The 19,452-nt window shown below is 43.0% G+C and overlaps 1 protein-coding gene and 1 non-coding gene across 5 annotated transcripts in view; both read left to right on the top strand.

The window, feature by feature from the left end:
- The window catches only part of Osbpl1a (oxysterol binding protein like 1A), a 238,528-nt gene that overhangs the window by 121,642 nt on the left and 97,434 nt on the right, over positions 1 to 19,452 (top strand). The gene's annotated exons all lie outside the window — the stretch shown is intronic.
- Positions 5,916 to 6,049, top strand: LOC123455203. Its single transcript, XR_006633750.1, has one exon. It is a non-coding gene; the product is annotated as a small nucleolar RNA SNORA42/SNORA80 family (small nucleolar RNA).

The raw sequence follows: 19,452 nt of genomic DNA, 5'->3' as shown, positions 1-19,452 counted from the left end.
ACAGGGATTATCTGGTCTCTGCTCTCCAAAGATATGTGTGGTCCTGTCCAGCTGTTTATGTGGATCCTGGGGATGAGAGGTTTCCTACATCTCTCCAGGCTCTCAGGGTTGCACAGGAAGTGCATCTCTCCAGCCCAATGTTAATAAACTTAACTGTATATTTCAGTCTACTATTTGGGAAATTTTTTTATTTCTAGGGCATTAAATACACCTAAGACTCACCACTGGAACTGTATTAATTGTGTACTTCAGTGGCATTAAATACATTTGCATTATTATGCAACTATCATCACGTCTATCTCTGGAAGTCTTTTCATCTTGTCAAACTCAAATTCTGTTCTCATAATACAGTAGTCCTCCATTCCCTATACCCTTCCAAGTCCTGGAAAGCCATGACTGTATTCTCCAGCTCTGTGAAACTGACTACTTTATGCCCTTCGCATAGGTGAAATTATGCAGTATCTGTCTTTCTCTGTCCTACTGATGTCACCTAACACAGTATTCCCAAGATTCCTCCATGTTGCAGCACGTGGGGGAATTGTCAAGGCTGGTGTGTCCCATGTGTGTTGGTGTGCTGTTTCGCTCTTCCATGGACACTTGGTGCTTTTTCTTCTGGCCTCTTGTGAAGAATGCTACTGAAAATGAGGGTGCAAATGCCCCTTGAATCTTGCTTTTTATTTCTTTTGACTATATACTTAAGAATGGGGCTGCTTGATTGTATTCTTCTTAATTTTTGAGGAACTTCCATGTTTTCTATTCCTGTCAGCAGCATCAAAGGCTCTGTTATTCTACAACCTTAGTTATCCTGGATTTATTTTGCTTTGATTTTTTTTTTTTTCCCCCCCTGAGGTAGGGTCTCACTCTAGCTCAGGCTGACCTGGAATTCACTGTGGAGTCTCAAGGTGGCCTCGAACTCATGGCGATCCTCCTAACTCTGCCTCCCAAATGTTGGGATTAAAGATGTGCACCACCATGCTTGGCTCTTGCTTTGGAATTTTTTAAAATTATAGCCACCCTAAAGGGCGTGAGACTAGAAGTTTAAAAAAATATGTGTATGTGTATGTGTATACATACATACACACGCACACATTGAATTATTAATGTTCTTTCTTTTTTTTTTTTTTTTTTTGGTTTTTGAGATGGGGTCTTGCTGTAGCCTAGGCTGATCTGGAATTGGTCTGAGGCTGGCCTCAAACTCATAACAATCCTTACCCCTTAACCTCAAGAGTGCTGTGATTAAAGGCATGCACCACTACACCCCGCAAATACTAACATTTTCTATGCAGACATTAATCCCAAAGTTTCCAGGCTATTCCTCTGTATATTGGCCAATAATTGATCTGTAGAATAGTAATTTTGTATTCTTGAAATGGTTCAGTATTTGCTGTGCTGCAAGTGTGGTGGAAGCATTGCATCTTAATGTCCTTCCTTTCCCTTCAGTCAGCCAAAAAAGAAAGAAAAAAAGCAGGCATGTCTTAAGATACTTTGGAGTTAAGCCTTGCTTGAAACTTTTTTACTTTGATATTCTCTTTCTGGACTGTAGATAGAAACATTGATTGGATGTTGTTATTTGAAAGGATTGCTACTTGATTAAAAAGGATTTTGTCCTCCAGAGAGTAAGATGGGCATAACATAGAGGAAGCATGGTTATACAAGAACATGCATGAGAAATATTGTAGTCTCATATTGTAGTCTCAGGGTGGCCTCGAACTCATGGCAATCCTCCTAACTCTGCCACAATATGCAAAACAATATGCTCCTTAGAAGTAGGACCTGAACCAAACAGAACGTGCAGCCTATTTGGCTTAGTAATTATTTGATCTTTAGCACAGCTCCAAGTACAAAGTTCCTGGAAACCCAAAAGGAAAAGAAAATTTTAAGATTAACACTTTGTTAAATGTAACCACAAAATTATAGAAGGGATCTCGGATCATCATAAGTTTCAATTGGCAAGAATTCTCTCCGTGATTTCTGCCAGCCAGGCAGTCGTCATTGCTGTGCTCAAGTACTTCTGTTGATGAGCGTATAGGTGGGTAAAGCTTGGGGCCTGAGTCACACAGATGCGGGTTTGCGTATGGGTTCTGTCACCTGGTAGCTGGCATCCTGCAAGCTCACTGGGCTTGAGTTTCACCATCAGTGTAATAACCATGTGGGCTGTGGGTGGGGAGTACTGGGTGAGATATGTTTATCCAGCACAACAGCTGCCCTGGTAGAATGAACTCCTGTCACACCTGAGTGACCTCTCAGGTCCACCTGCTTTGTTGGAGGAGGACTATTATAAATTTCACATTGAGGTAAAGTTTTATCCCTTTCCTTCTATACATGGTTCAAATCTGCCCTGTTGTATCCTAAAAAGTATCGTTCCTCTCATATGACAGTTCTTCATCTATTTGGAGCAACTGATAAATTCCTCTTATCCCAAGTCAAGCATCTCCTTTCCTTCAGTATTACTCCTGTGTCAGGCTTTCTCGATCATTTGTTTGTTCTTTACTGAGAAAAAGTATTTTGTCTTAAAATATGTTCTTTTGAGGTGGGGTGGAGAGATGGCTTAGTGGTTAAGGTGCTTGTCTGTGAACCCTAAGGACCCAGGTTCGATTCCCCAGTACCCAGCTAAACCAGCTGCACAAGGTGGTGCATGCATCTAGAGTTTATGTGCAGTGGCTGTGTCTCTAATAAATAAAATACAACAAATCTGTAAAAAAAAAAAAAAAAGATGTTCTTTAGAGGCAAGGGCAACAATGATGGGGGTGGGGAGAGCAGAGCACTTTGCTTCACAGTTGGCTCCCTACCTGCTGCTGGGTGGGGTGGGCAGTGGCCGGGGCCCGTGTGGCCTGGCTGCCCTCCTCTAGGCCACCTCTCTGTTTCATCTTCCTTGCTGGGTCCTGAAGACAGTGGCCTCTTCTTTTTCCTCCTCTTTTTTTTTTTTTTTTTAAGAACTTCCACTCTTTCTCTGTGTGGACCTTTCTTCACCCTCTGGCTTGCCTGCTCTGTCTGGCATCTGCCAGCTTTTGACCCAGTGTCTCCTCTGTGGCATCCCTGCCTCCCAGGACCCCCTCTCCCTTAGTAGATTTACTTTTGTGTTTCGTGTTTCCCCGCATCTAGCACACTCAGCATTCCACCGGTATCTATTGTTTCCCCTTAGTGGACTGTAAGCCAGATGCATGCAGCAGGGCGGCTGTTTCATTCATGGCAGAGTCCCTGGGGCCTGGCACGCCTGGCATGGTGTGTGGGGGTGATAAATGCTTACTGGGTAAAGAGCACAAGGGAATGAACCACTCTTCTTGGCTTACAAATTGTATAATCTGGACTTGAAAGAGGTCCTTGAGTACCAGTTCCCAGTCATTGGTCAACTTTATTTACTTATTTTTCTTCTGAAAATACCAGAGTATGGTTTTAACTCTACTTAAAAAAGCTGTGTTCATTATTTTTGGAGTTTGGCAATTTTCAAGTCACATTGGTTGCTTAGTAAATTAGTACTTTGGTTGCCTAGTAAATATTTTATTTTACATAAAACAGAACTTTGCAAATGGTGGGCTTCAGGTAATAATCTTTTAACCATTGGCTTAGCCAGAACCCCAGACCAGCAGTTTAGCATTTCCACTGTATTATTTTCTTCACAGGGAGTTTAGCCCACTGTACTGATTCCAACAAAGCTTGATTCCCGCCCCCCCTTCCTAGTTTGAGAACCACCACAAAGGTATTTGACAAGCTAGAACCAAACACCAACATTTATTCCTAGGAAAGTTAGTATCTTCTGGGCCTAGCCTTATGCACCGCACACACAGAACTGCTGTCCGAGACAGCTGAAGGCATGTAAGAAGTGTATCTGGGAGTCAGGGTGTGGGAGAGCTCAGTGGGAAGGGCTATCTTCTTACTCTTGCAGCCACGTGGGTGAGTCTGAGGAAAATCACACATCTTCTTGTTCCAAGTTCCGGAACAGCCAAACCTAGTCCAAAGTTATAGAAATGAGAATGGCTGCCTAGGTTGGGGTGGAGAGAAGGGCAGGATTGACAGAAGGGACGTGTGAGTGTACAGCAGAGGGAACAGCAGAGATTTATTTACTAGTGTCTGTGCTGGTTACATGCTGTGGATGTTTGTAAAACTTCACTGACCCCTGCAGTTAAAATGGATGCATTATATACGATCTCAGTAAAGTTCACTTACAAATTGGAGCTGCTCTGGTATTTTGTTATCAGTAACTAGTTTTAGTATTTTGTGTCAGCAGAACTATAAACTACAGAACCCCTGAATAACTTCTGAAATAAGGTTTGTTTGGATTCTGTCTGGTTAAAATTCTTTGCCTTCAAAATGATCTTTGTTTTTTGTTTTGTTTTGTTTTGTTTTGTTTTGTTTTGTTTTGTTTTGTTTTGTTTTGTTTTGAGGTATGGTCTCATTCTAGCCCAGGCTGACCTGGAATTCACTCTGTAGTCCCAGACTAGCCTCAAATTCACAGTGATCCTCCTACCTTTACCTCCCAAGTGCCAGTATTAAAGGCGTGCACCACCTCACCAGGCTTAAAAATGATTTCTGTTGTGGCACATTTCTAAAAAAGAAATTTATTTCAAGGGTATATAAAATGTACAAGTCTGGAGAGCTTACATAAGAGCATGCTATTTTTAGGCACAGAGCTTTGTAACCACTATGAGGAGTGTGCTTAGCAGATTCTCAGGCGGGGCTCTGCTAGCCGATGCCCAGGGAAGCCACGCGCTGCCCTGTTCCACAGGGCCTCGCAAACCCCGCTTTCCTTTGCTGCATTACAAACCTTACGTAGAACTTAGTGACATAGATATCAGTTCCCAAATAAACATACCTTAAAATATTTAGCTCATTTTGAAATTCTGAGAGACATATATGTGAGATACACAGGAGCATATGAGAAGCTATTTTTTATGTGGAATATAAAAATCAGAACCCAGATCCATTGGAAGATTATCATGTGTCTGTTTATTCAGTGTGCTGTGAAAACACAGAAACCAGTGTTCATTGCTGGTTACTCTTCTACATTGTTTTCTATCAAAGTAAAAGTTTCTCTTTGTCATACCTATTTGAAAAAAAAAAATTGTGTGTGTGTGTATGGTGCTCAGCGTGTGGTATATGCACACTGATGTGCCTAGATAGTGCCCCTGGCACTTGCCTGCAGGAGGGCGCGCTTGCCTGCTGGGGCCAAAAGGGAATGTCATATGTCCTGCTCCATTGCTCTTCTACCCAGAGTCCTGTAATAATGTCAGAGCTTGCTGTTTATTCAAGATCCCTGACAGCAATTCCCATGGGACTGGGATTCCAGATGTGTGTGACCCATACCTATCTGTTGATGTAGGTCCAGGGGATCTAACTCAAGTAGTCTCTCGGGCCTTCTCAGGCACCCATTGTTTGCACAGAAGTGCTCTTAACTGCCAAACCATCTCTGTAGCCCATGGAGATTTTTTTTTTCTTTTTTCTGGTTTTCTAAGGTAGGGTCTCACTCTAGCTCAGGCTGACCTGGAATTCACTATGTATTCTCAGGGTGGCCTCGAACTCTCAGCGATCCTCCTACCTCTGCCTCCCGAGTGCTGGGATTAAAGGCGTGCGCCACCACGCCCGGCTATGGAGATTTTTTTTTTTTTTGGTTTTTCGAGGTAGGGTCTCACTCTGGCCCAGGCTGACCTGGCATTAACTCGTCATCTCAGGGTGGCCTTGAACTCATGGCAATCCTCCTACCTCTGCCTCCCGAGTGCTGGGATTAAAGGCGTGCGCCACCACGCCCAGCTGGAGATATTTTTAAGATAACCTAAGAAATGTATTATTTTAACTCCCACTATCACTGTATGAGTAGTCTTGTTACTGTGCCCTTCTGTTGCTAATCGCTATTGTTTTTTACAACTTGGTTGTTCTAATTGGTGTGTAGTGAACTACACTTGTTGCAAACCACAGTGAGGGCATGGATTTGGATTTATGGCAGGCCTGTACCCCTGCTCCTTTCATAGTGTCCCATGCCTGAGCAACTTGTGGCCCCAAACCATTGCCTGACCTCTCTCTGTACACTGCTGGCACTGACGTGGATCAGACACTGGAAACACACAGACACACACTCACAGTGATTCCATTCACCTGTTGATGGACAGTTGGGTTGGGTTGCTTTCAAGAATTCACTGGAATTCACTATGTAGTCTCAGAGTGGCCTTGAACACACAGTGATCCTCCTACCTCTGCCTCCCAAGTGCTGGGATTAAAGGCATGTGCCACTATGCCCCTCTAAAAATTTTGTTTTTTTTAAATTATTTTTATTCATAATGTATAAATATAACCTCTTCTTTTTAAAGTTTTAAAAAAATTTTTATTTATTTGAAAGAGAAAGACACAGATAGCTAGCAAAAGACAGAAAGAGAATATGAATGGATGAATGGAGCAGGGCCTCTAGTCACTGCAAAGAAACTCCAGACATATGCACCTCCATGTACATCTGAGGTGTACTGAGGACTTGAACTTGGATCCTTAGACATCTCAGGCAAGCGCCTTCATTGCTCAGCCATCTCTCCAGACCCCAATTTTCTACTCCTGAAACATTTTCATCATTACAAAAGAAGTGGTCATTCTTTAAACATTCCCAGTTTTGACAGCTGCCTGTTTTGTGCTCTAAGGATTCACCTCTTTGGGATGTGTCGTATGAACGAATCATATAACATCCAGGTTTTGTGTCTGACCTTTTTGCCATGTTTTTGAAATTGATGTGCATTATAGCATGTGTCCACCCGTCATTCCTTTTGTTTTGAACTTTTTTACGTAGTCCCTTTTTATGACTGAGTAGTATTCTCTGCTATATGCATGCAGCATATTTTGTCTATTCCTGGACTTTGGGGTTAGATGCTTTAACCAGCATTTGAGCATTTGTTTTCCACACCTTTAGTGTCATACGTGAGGGTGGAACTTCTTTGTTTCACATTTGGAAGAACACTGAATTGCTTTCCACAGTAGCAACATTTTACATTTGCATTTACAACAACGGGTCCACTTTCTACCCATTCTTGAAAGAGGTTATTATTTTATTTTTGAAAGTAAGTGTGTGTATGTGTGTGTGTGTGTGTGGTGGGGAGTTCCTGGGTCACAGAACTTGTGTGGAGGTCAAGGAGAACTCACTGGTCTGTTCTCTGTCTTTCCACTGCATTTGCGGCAGGATTTCTCTCTCTCTGAGTCTCGCCTGGCTGTTGTCTTTGATGCACTCACTGCAAACTTCCAGGGAATTCTTGTTTCTGCCTCACATTCTGCCTTAAATGTGCTATGATTACAGAGCCTTGGCACAGCATTCAGCTTTCCATGTGGGGTCTGGGGAAGAGTGAGCTAGAACTAAAGTTCTCAGGCTCGAGTGGTGGGAGCGTTATCCACTGAGCCCCCTCTCCAACCCTCTTGTCCTCTTGTTTGTTTAAAAAATATTATAGCCATTGTGGCAGGGCAAAGTAGTCCTTTGTATTGTGACTATAATTTGCATTCCCCTCATTATCAAAGCTTTAAGGGACTTATCATGGCCTTCCCTGGCTGCCTTTGTTTCTTTTCTTTTGTTTGAGAAATGCTGGTTTAAACCCTTTGTCCATTTAAAAAAAATATTTTGGTTTTGTTTATTTTCTTAAGAGAGAGAGAGAAAGGAGGAGAGAAAGAGAGACAGTGAATGGGTACACCGGGGCCTCCAGCCGCTGCAGACAAACTCCAGATGCATGCACCACCTCATGCATCTGGCTTACGTGGGTTCTGGGGAATCAAACCTGGGTCCTTTTGCTTTGCAGGCAAGTGCCTTAACTGCTAAGCCATCTCTCCAGCCCCCTTTGTCCATTTTTTAATTGGTGGCTGTTTTATTGTTGATGTAGGATTTTAAAAAAAGTATTAATTTATTTATTTGAGAGATAGTCAGAAAGATATAGAGGGAGTTTGGCGCATCAGGGCCTCCTGCCACTGAAAACAAACTTTAGGTGCATGTGCATTTTGCTGCATCTCTGGGTACTGGGGAATCGAGCCCAGGCTGTGAGGCTTTGCAAGAAAGCGTTTTTAACCACTGAGACACGCCCCTAGCCCCAGTATTCTTCTTACAATGGTATTTACGTTCTAGATACTGGACTCCTATCAGATGTGATTTACAGACATCTTCCCCATACTGTGGATTATCTTTACCTTTTTGATAGTGTTCCTTGAAGATTGACTTTTTTGTTGTTGTTGTTTGAGTGAGAACGAGAGAGAGTGAGCGAGTGTGAGAGAGAAAGAGGCAAATAGAGAGAATGGCCGTGCCAGTGCCTTCAGCAGCTGCAAACAAACTCCAGACACATGCACCATCTTGTGCAGCTCGTTTACCTGGGTTCTGGGGAATTGAACCTGGTTCCTTTGGCTTGCAGGCAAGCACCTTAACCACTAAGCCATCTCTCCAGACCAAAGATTGATATTTTTGTTGCTTGTGTTCTTAGTGTATTTTTTTTGTCCTTTTTAAGTTGGCTCATTCTTTGAACCAGAAGGTCTCTATTTTTTTTTTTTTGTAACTCTGATTGCAATTTCATAATTGTAACTCTTTGTTTCCAAGAATGACCCACTCCACCCATCCCAATCATCACTTTCCTGGAATGGTCCAAACCACCTGTCCAATTATCACTTCGCTGTAGTGGCCTAAGCCCTGAGGCAAGATGGAATGCCCAGCAACCAAAGAATTCCAAATGTCCCCACTGCCCCATAAGTACCTCCCAGTCTGTGAGGGAAGTGACTTCTGAACTGCCTGGCCAGAGGCCTTCTCTGGCTTTCCTCGCTGTCTTGGATGCTGTTGAGTCGAGTCTTTGCTGCTTTTTTCCTAACACTCAGAATAATTGTTAACTACTTACAGGTTACACTGTGATAGCTCTGTATCACACACGTGATGAGTTGCTCAAATAATTGGCATATCCATCATCTCCAATATTGTTCATCTCTGTTGGGAGCATTCAACATCCTTTCTACTAGTTTTAAAATAAATAATTCATTGTCCTCAACCATAGCCCCCTTCCTATGTTGCAGAACATTGGAAGTTGTTTGTCCTGTCCAGTGTTTATCCAGGAGTCACATCAGAAGAGTCACTGGTGCTTTGTATAAACGTCCTATGCATCACTGAGTGTGTTAACATTTAACAAACCAAAGAAATCCCCAAGCCATAAAACATCGAAGTTTCAGTTGTATTTTTCTTTCACCTTAAAAGTAGACAGGAATTGGGCAGTTAGGGTTCTATGGAATGAATTGTATTAAAAAGGGGATTTATTGGATTAGCTTATGGCAGTCCAACCATAGCTGTGTGCAGGCTTGAGAGTCAAGGAATCTGGTAGCTGCTCAGTCCATGAGGCTGGAAGCCTCAGCAGTCCCCACCCAGCACTGAAGGCCTGGAGAGCCATTGGTCTTCAGTCCATGCTGGAAGAGCAGCACTTAGCACCCAGGAGGGAGGACGGGATTTTCTCCTAGAGCTTCCTTAGAGAAAGCCCACTCCAAGATGGGCTGCCCACTCTGGGGGAAGGACATTCTCCTTTACTTAACTCTTCCTGGAAGCAACCTCAGAAACCCACCCAAGAGGAATGTCTGTGGATTCTTTTTTTTTTAAGAGGGAGAGAGAGAGAGAGAGAGAGAGACAGAGGAGAGAAGAGATAGAGATTTGGCACTCCAGGACTTTAGCTGCTACACTCGAACTCCAGACGCTTGCACCACCTAGTGGGCATGTGCATCCTTGTGCTTGCCTCACCTTTGTGTGTCTGGCTAACGTGGGATCTGGAGTTGAACATGGGTCCTTAGGCTTTGCATGCCAGTGCCTTAACTGCTAAGCCATCTCTGTAGCCCATCTGTGGATTATTAAACTGGTCAACTTGACAGCAGAACTTAACCATTAGAAGGATTTTTTTTTTTAAGTTTTATTTATTTACTTGCGAGTGACACAGAGAGAGAGAGAATGGGCATGCCAGGGCCTCCAGCCACTGCAAACGAACTCCAGACACATGCGCCCCCTTGCATCACAAGGATTTTTAAGTGTTACATTCTAGTCCACAGAGGAGAAAGAGCAGTTGTGCCCTTCCCTTGAAGCAGATCTGGTATATTTTGCACAATCCTCTCAGTATCTTGGCCAGTTCTTCTTCCTGTCGCATTGGCTGGAAGACAGAGCACAGTCAGGTAATAATGGGGCTCTTAGGAAGGAGAGGGAAAGGACAGATACTGTCAGAAATGAGTTGACACCATTCACTGAGATCTTTCATTCTTGGAAGTCCTGACTCTGGGTCTGGAACTGGGCCTTGAAATCTGAAAAACAATGAAACAAAGCTATTCTGACCCTGTTAGCTCTTGGTGGGTAGGCTTTGAGCCAGGTTTTCACCAGGCCGATCTGCCAATACTTGAAGTTTGAAACTGTTCTCTTGGAGGTTGTGATCCACCTGAGAGGGCTGTCCCTTTATAGCAATGTGATCCCTCATGGTTCTAAAGGAACATTTAATAGATGTGTGCTGTCATCTTCATAACTCTGCCCTCATCTCCGTCTCTCATCTACTAACATCTATCCACAAAGATAGCAGGTAAGACCCTCTGCTTTCTATCTATCTATTTGCATCTGGTAATGTGCATGGACTGGCTAATACTGCCAGCACCAAGGGTCAGAAAGCTTGGATTTGATGGGAAAAGATCTTAGTGATTTGGGGCAACTTCCTTAAACTCCTTGACTTTTTGTCTTAACACACATACCCATAGTTATTCACAGCTGTCATAAAGCTTCAACGGCCAACAAGATGTGGAAATTAAAAACATATTTTTATTTATTTGCAAGGGGAGGGAGAGAGAAAGAAAGAGAAAGAGAGAATGGGCATGCCGGGGTCTCCTGCCACTGCAAATGAACTCAGTGCATGAGCCAATCTGTGCATCTGGCATTTATGTGGGTACTGGGAATTCAAACCATGGCCATCAGGCCCTACAAGCAAGCACCTTAACCACTGAGCCATCTCTCCAGGCTGGAAGGGTTTGTTTTTCAAACAGTAAAATGCTATGTGTGTATGTTAGTGCTAGTAGTAGAAATAGTTCTGTGTATAGAGCCATTTTTTAGATAGTGCTTATGAAATTGATATAGCCCCTCAATAATCTGTCATAATAAAGTGAGAAATTGAGTTTTTTTTTTTCTCACTCTAGGTCAGGCTAACCTGGAATTCACTAAGTCTCAGGCTGATCTTGAACTTGTAGTGGTCCTCCCACCTCTGCCTCCCAAGTGCTGGGACTAAAGGCATGTGCCACTATGCCCAGCTATTGAGATATATATATTTTTTTATTTACTAGAGAGAGAGAGAGAGAGAGGGAGAGAGAGAGAGAGGATGGGCGCGCCAGGGCTTCCAGCCACTGCGAATGAACTCCATACGCTTGCGCCCCCTTGTGCATCTGGCTAACGTGGGTCCTGGGGAATCGAGCCTTGAACCAGGGTCCTTAGGCTTCACAGGCAAGCGCTTAACCGCTAAGCCATTTCTCCAGCCCCCCTATTGAGATACTTTTATTGGAGGCCCAGTACTGAAATGTTTCTTGGTAAACTTAGAAACTGTGATTAATGCTGGATAAGATCTTATTAGGAAACTCTGTCTCCTATTGCTTCCCCACCACTAGTACCTCTCCTGCTACTGAACAGCTTAATAGTCACTTCATAATAATTTGCTACCATTTGATTTTGAGCACATTCCAGGAACCATTCCAGGAACTAGTAATACAGTTCGAGCAAATATTTAATGGAGAGTTGAGTGTGGTTTTAAAAATAGACTAAGAAATTCCAAGCCTTGTGTGGTATCACATGCATAAAATTTCACCATTTAGGAGGTAGAGATAGGAGAATCAGGAGTTCAAGGTTACCCTTGCCTATATAGAGTTTGAGGTCATCTTGGACTACATGAAATTCTATCTCAAAAAAGAAAAAAAAGAGCCGGGCGTGGTGGCGCACACCTTTAATCCCAGCACTCGGGAGGCAGAGGTAGGAGGATTGCTGTGAGTTCAAGGCCACCCTGAGACTCCATAGTGAATTCCAGGTCAGCCTGGGCTAGAGTCAGACCTTACCTCGAAAAACCAAAAAAAAAAAAAAAAAAAAGAAAAGAAAAAAAATCCAAAATCTTTATGACTAGATTTAGAATTTTATAAAGCTAACGTTGATTTATTATGTGATGTGCAAATATTTTGATAATGGTTAAGATACATCATGTGGCTTATCATTCTGTTGTGTAACTTTTATGACACATTCATTTTTAAGATATATTCTAGAAGAATTTGGAATTGTGCACTGAAGTATATTATGCTTTTTAAGAACATACTCTTTTTGGATTGTAATGTACAAAGTGCAGGGAATTTCAAATTGTTGTAGAAGTTTCTTATATAAATATTACAATCAGTGTCAAGAAGCCAAGCTTATTTTTAAAATTTGTTTATTTAGTTATTCATTTGACTGAGAAAGTGGGAGAGAGAGAGAGAATGGGCGCTCCAGGGCCTTCAGCCACGTGTGACCCCTTGTGCATCTGGCTAATGTTGGTCCTGGGAATCGAACCTGGGTCCTTTGGCTTTGCAGGCAAATGCCTTAACCGCTAAGCCATCCCTAAGCCATAGTCCAGCTTTGTAATTGAAGACCAAGTTCGTGTGAGCAGCTTCTTTTGCCAGGTGACTTTAAGGGTGCCAGGGTCAATAACAAAGCCTCAGCGTACATAGATGTAGCACCCACTGTGGGCACTGTGCCATGAGACTGAAGCCACTACTTTGTTTCAAAGACTTGTTTGTCTTTCAGTTCTTTTTAAACTTTAAGTAAAACCTGAACTTTACTAGGTTCATTGTCATTTATACAGACCACTCGTGTTCTATTGATTTCATCCTCATAGGTGGTGGTTTTTTTTAAGTCATTCTGACACAAACAAGCATCAAGTATTCAGAGTTTATTTAGATGTTTCTCAATTTCATTACCCTTCTTTTTTGCCCCCCCCCCCAATTTATTTGCTAAGTATTGATGTGGAAGAGAGCTCTCAAGTCACAGGTTCTGCATTCATTTAGAACGCAGACTCAAGAGAAGGTTAAATTATGAGATTTATTTTAGGGAAGAATTAAAATAGGAGGAAGGGCTGGAGAGATGGCTTAGCAGTTAAGGTGCTTACCTTTGAAGTCTAAGGACCCAGGTTCAACTCCCCAGTACCCATGTAAGCTGGATGCACAAGTGGCTCATGCATCTGGAGTTCATTTGCAGTGGCTGGAGGCCCTGGACCACCCATTCTTTCTCTGTTTGCCTCTTCCTGTCTTTCCTTCACACTCTCTCACAAATACATAAATATAATATTAAAAACAAAGCAGAAAAGTACCCAAGACAGAGGATCCCCCCCCCTCTGGCTGGGAAGGGGGAGAGGAAGGGGAGATCAGAAGAGCTTCTCTCACATAGGACAAAAGGCACAGAAGGGCCTATACACGTGGCTCAGACCCAGTTATATGAATCAGGCGTCCATGTAGAATGACCCTTATCACCAGACTGAGGTGCGTAAAGAAGGAAGCTGATTGCTTGGTGGGCTCAAGTGGCTGACTGAGGAAGGGCCAGCCCATAGCCTCTAAGTCATGGAAAAGTTGGGAGAGACTGAGGAGTTGTTGCTTGTAGCCATTGTGAATGAGACTGAATCAGTCATGAGCTCTAGTCCTGCCAGAGCAAGCAAGGTGACATCCATGTTACTTAGTACCCGTCAGAGAAAAGCTACCTTGCTTGTAATCATTTCACTTCCCTATTCTGAGATGAAACTCTGACTGTTGTAAGGAAATAGGGCAGTGACTGCTGTAGCTTCAACCTGGATAAGTAGTAGAGAATGGTAGTTAGAGCTCCCAGGAGGGAGTTCATCTAAAGGCCCATAATGGACACGCCTTTCTATTTCTTGTGAACCAGTCTAATGTCTCTTCACGGTCTGTGAGTAGCTCCTTTTCTTTGGTTCATTCTTTTGGACCTGGTGTAATATTTATAAAAGATAAACACATAAGAACATTATGATTGTTATAAGATCAAACCCTGTTGGTATGAGACATAGGTCAGTGTTCCCTTGGGGAAAAATGGATGCAAAGCACATCTTAGTCTTGAGTAAAACAGATCTAGAATAATATAAAAGAATAATATAAGAGCTTTCCAGGCATGGTGTCACATGCCTTTAGTCCCAGCACTTGGTAGGTCAAGGTAGGAGGATTGGTGTGAATTTGAGGCCACCCTGAGAGTACATAGTGAATTCCAGGTCAGCCTGGGCTGGAGAGAGACCCTTTCTGAAAAACATCAACAACAAAATAATAATAGTAATATAAAAGGTTAAAATTCATTCTTGAGAGGAAGCTCCATGTTGGCAGGGGAAGATGGGCATCACTTGCCACAACAGATGGAAAACAACAACAGGAGAGCGAACCAAACTGTAGCAAAGGGGAGCTGGCTGTAGCACCCCTAAATCCATCTCCAACAACATACTTCCTCCAGCAAGGCCCTGCCTCCCAAATTGCCATCAGCCGGGGCCCAAGGAAGCAAAGCACATGAGTTTGTGGAGGAAAAAATATCTAATTCTAACCACCACACTGGTTATTGATCCAACACAGCTGGACCAGCAATGTTCTTAGCTTAGTCCGGAAAAAGGACCCTACAGCAATTAACCCGAGGTACAGGATGGGGAGTTTGATTAACATAAAGCAATGTTATATTTTACCCATGACTGTGAAAATAGATAAAGCTTGGACAAGATATCTAACAGTTTAAATCTAAAAGGTACCCCATTATTTGTATGTAAGAGACAATCCATTGTTAAAACTCAGGGTTGACTATGTTGATTCAGGAGGTGTAGATGAGGCCTTTAACATGACTTTAAGCACAGTGGCTATCTCAGGCCATGGGGAATACCTTTAGCTCTTTTAAGAACAAAAATCACAATGAGCAAAGCCAGATTATTACTTTTATAAAACTTAAATAATAAACTCAGTTTTGACCATTTGGCAGAATTAGCATGTCCAAGACTGGAAATTAACTACTTTTAATGTTACAGTGTTCTCCAGTATGATACTTATAATAGAAGTATCAACAACTAATAGATAAGCCTTGATCTTAAGATTTAGTTTCCCTTGCAGTTAAAAGCTTGACAGAAGACCATAGCTAACTTGATTAAATACTGTCAAGCCAGTTTTTGTAATTGTTATCATGAGCAAACTAACATCAATGAAGTTTGAATCATGACCTTTTTTTTTGTTGTTTGTTTTTTGAGGTAAGGTCTCACTCTAGCCCAGGCTGACCTGGAATTCACTATGGAGTCTCAGGGTGGCCTTGAACTCATGGTGATCCTCCTACCTCTGCCTCCCAAGTGAGTGCTGGAATTAAAGGCTTGCGCCACCACGCCCGGCTCCATGACATCTTTTAAAAATATTTTTATTCATTTATTTGAGAGAAAGAAAGACAGACAGAAAGAGGCAGGCAGAGAGAGAGAGAAAGAAAAGGAGAGAGAAAATGAGTGTGGGTGCAACAAGGCCCCTGGAAATGAGCTGCAGGTGCATGTATCACTTTGTGCATCTGGCTTTACACGGGTCCTGGGGAATCGAACCCAGGCAGTCAGGCTTTGCAAGCAAGCACCTTTAGCTACTGAGCCATCTCTCCAGCCCTTATCTTGACATCTTGAGGCATGCTGACATGAGCAAGTTTATAACCTGAATGACATGACATCCTGTACCAGCTAGGATTACCTGTTTTAGCTTGGTGTAAGTCTTAGTCAAGCCTAAGTCGTCCTTTATACACAAAAGTGCTTGTATTCATTTTCAGTTTGTTTGTTTATTTATTTGTTTATTTATTTTTTTGTCTACCAGAAAGTCTAGAAATTGTATTCCAGCAAGGAGTAGCAGAGAGCTGTGTTGAAGTGACCACAGGCGAGGGCAAAAACACAGCTTTGTCACCATGGAGCTGTTGCTTCTCCCTCTCCTTGCCACCGAACCAGAGGGCCAGGCTGTTTCAAGAGAAATGAGTCTTGGGGAACATATGAATTAATTAAATCAGCTTGGGTCTGAGACAGAGAGCTCTTGATCCTGAACTCACCACCAGCTTGTAACATCTCTAAATAGCATGTGCAACCAAATGAATATTATTTCCATGATCACGAGCAAGACAAAGTGATGGAACTGAGAACCAGGCTTCTCAGCATTTGACCTGGTAGCTGTACTCTTAAGCATGAAGGCACTTGTTTTCCTGGAGAAGCAGAAGAGGTGCAATGACCAGTCTCTTACAGTTTGTGCCTAGGCAAGGGGTAGAGCAGAGGTGGATTAGGAGCTTCTGTAGGGTATGAGGGTCAAAGGACTCTCATTTCTGTTTTGGTGTTTGTGTCCCTGGCATCTGTGCTGTCTGTGAGTCTGGCACCTATGTTGAAGGAAAGCAGCAAGAGATGTCTCTCTAGATCCTTGCCTTCTGGTCAGCTGATACTTTCCTGGCAACTGTCAGAGACCATCGGGCAGAAGCTGTGATCAACTAGCTAGGCTTTCTGGCACCTGGCACTTCACTGCCTGCCTTGAGAGTTCCTTGGTTCTGCTCTTACCTAGAGCAAAGGAAAACTGAATAAGACTTACACCTGTGCTTGCGACCTTCTAACACAACAGAGTGACAGTGTTTTGCCCATGTTTAGCCTGGTTAGCCCTCTGCAGAGGAAGCCGAATCTAGACTGCTTCAGCCTTAACGTTTCTGGAAAAAAATATGTATATATTTAAAGCCCTATCACTGTCTAAATCCTTCATTCTCATGTTTCATATTTATAAATGTCTCGAAACCTTCTGTTCAAGCATATTCATACCTTCTACATATACTGTTCTCTTCAGTTTATGTAACCACTCTATAAATAAATCTTTCTCTGGTTCCATGATAAAGGTGCTTGCTTGTAAAGCCTGTTGCCTGGGTTCAATTCCCCAACAGCATGTAAAGCCAAACAAAGTTCTGCATGTGTTTGGGGCTTGTTTGCAGTGGCAGAGGCCCTGGCATGCTTGTTCTCTTTTTTTCTCAAATAAATATAATAAAAATATTAGGGCTGAAGACATGGCTTAGCAGTTAAGGCACTTGCCTGCAAAGCCTAAGGAACCATGTTCAACTCTCCAGATCCCACGTAAGCCAAACACACAAGGTGATGCAAGCACAAAAGCTGGCGCACAAGTCTGGAGTTTGATTACAGTGGCTGGAGGCCCTGGCGCCCACCTTCTCTCCCTCCCTCTCATAAAAAAATTTTCAAAAAACACTAATTTTTTTTTTCTTTATCAAACATCCCACTTTGCAAACAAGTTAGCACCCAACATTTATGCTTCCTTTTTTAGTTTACCATTCAACCATTCTCTCATTCTCTCAGTATACAACAGAGAACCAGCAACAAAGACTTTACTTATTTACTTACTTATGTGAGAGAAAGAAGGAGAGAAAGAGAGAGAGAAAGAGATTATGGGCATGCCAGGGCCTCTTGACACATTGAGCAAACTCTAGACACATGTACCACTTTGTGCATCTGGTTTTGTATGGGTACTAGGGAATCGAGCCTAGGCTAGTAGGCTTTGTAAGAAAGTGCCTTTAACTATCTCTCCCAGCCCCTGAAAACCCATTCTTTTTTGTTGTTGTTGTTCATTTTTATTTATTTACTTGAGAGTGACAGAGAGAGAAAGAGGCAGGTAGAGAGAGAGAGAGAGAGAGAGAGAGAGAGAGAGAGAGAGGATGAATATGGGCGTGCCAGGGCTTCCAGCCACTGCAAATGAACTCCAGACGCGTGCACCCCCTTGTCCATCTGACTAACGTGGGTCCTGGGGAATCTAGCCTCGAACTGGGGTCCTTAGACTTTACAGGCAAGCGCTTAACCGCTAAGCCATCTGTCCAGCCCTGAAAAACCATTCTTTATTAAAAAGTTCATTGATTCAATTCAGCACTCAGAGTATCTATTTTGTTATTAGAAAATCTCAATCAGTATATACCTTATAATCATTAAGAGTTTTATGTTAGTGAGCTGCACCAAGGCATGTTCTTTCAGTATGTAAGTAAGTCAGCAAGCAGATATATCTTGTCTCCTCCCAGCAGCAGAGCCTGAGGGCAAGAAGGTACCCATATGATTCTGAACACAGTCTCCTTTTCTCTTAGCTTGAGTGAAATTGAGGAAGGTGATGGTGACTGTTAGAAAGAGTCGGGTCGGGTCATTCTTTGGTGGTGTGAGGAACCACTCAAATCAGCTGTAAGCTGAAAGTCATGATTGTTGGGTTGACAAGTACAGTGTGAACGAGGCTTTGTCAGGCTTTGGGTTGCATCTGCTTTTGACCCTCAGGGCATACTTCTTGTTGTGTACAATGTCAAAAGACCAGAAGATTCTTTCTGCATAATATTCCAGGACCAGTAGTTTGATCTTTGTCTCCTATTCTCTGTGCTCTTCATCTGCAAGGAGATGACAGGAGCCATCAAAAAAAACTCTGAAGTTATAGACACTTACCTATCTGGATCTGTGTCTACCCATGCTGCCTTTTGTCCTGGAGCTAAGAGTGACTTGCCCAAACCTGTCATATAAACCCATGGGCTGGGTCCCAAGAGTATCATTCTTATGTCATCATTGATGTTCTTCTATTGGATCTTCATCATCAGTGTAAACTCAAGCTCTTTGTCTTCCATAATAAAGCCTTACTAAAAACTGAATAAAGGGCTGCAGAGATGGCTTAGCAGTTAAGGTGCTTGCCTGCAAAGCCAAAGGACCTAGGTTTGATTTCCCCAGGTCCCACATAAGCCAGATGCACAAGGTGGCACATGGAGTTTGTTTGCAGTGGCTGGAGGCCCTTGTGTGCCTCCCCCTGCTGTGTCTCTCAAATAATACACACAAATAAGCTGGGTATGTTGGTGCACACCTTTAATCCCAGCAGATAGGAGGATCGCCATGAGTTCGAGGCCACCCTGAGACTACATAGTGAATTCCAGGTCAGCCTGAGCTAGACTGAGGCCCTCCCTAGAAAAATCAATATATAACACCTGAGTAAGGGCCTAGAGAGATGGCTTAGCAGTTAAAGGGTTAAGGTGCTTGCCTGCAAAGCTTAAGGACCCAGGTTAAATTGCTCAGTATCCACATAAAGCCCCATCCACAAGGTGGCACATGCATCAGGAGATTGTTTACAGTGGCTACAGGACCTGGCATGTCTGTTCCTCTCCCCTTTCCTAGGCTTCCAGGATACTCCATAATCCTCCTAGGTTTCCTTTTACCTCTGTTCTCTCCTCCTTCAGGTTTTTTTTTTTTTTTTTTTTGGTTTTTCGAGGTAGGGTCTCACTCTGGTCCAGGCTGACCTGGAATTAACTCTGTAGTCTCAGGGTGGCCTTGAACTCACGGGGATACTTCTACCTCTGCCTCCCGAGTGCTGGGATTAAAGGCGTGCACCACCACGCCTGGCCTCCCTCAGTTTTTGTTGTTTCTTTTTCCCCTCCCTCCCTCCCTCCCTCCCTCCGTCCCTCCCTCCTTCCTT

Source organism: Jaculus jaculus, chromosome 15 (genome assembly GCF_020740685.1).
Source record: "Jaculus jaculus isolate mJacJac1 chromosome 15, mJacJac1.mat.Y.cur, whole genome shotgun sequence".
In the NCBI taxonomy this organism is placed as follows: domain Eukaryota; kingdom Metazoa; phylum Chordata; class Mammalia; order Rodentia; family Dipodidae; genus Jaculus; species Jaculus jaculus.
The sequence above is the reverse complement of the archived record's forward strand: the minus strand, read 5'-3'. Positions and strand labels throughout refer to the sequence as shown.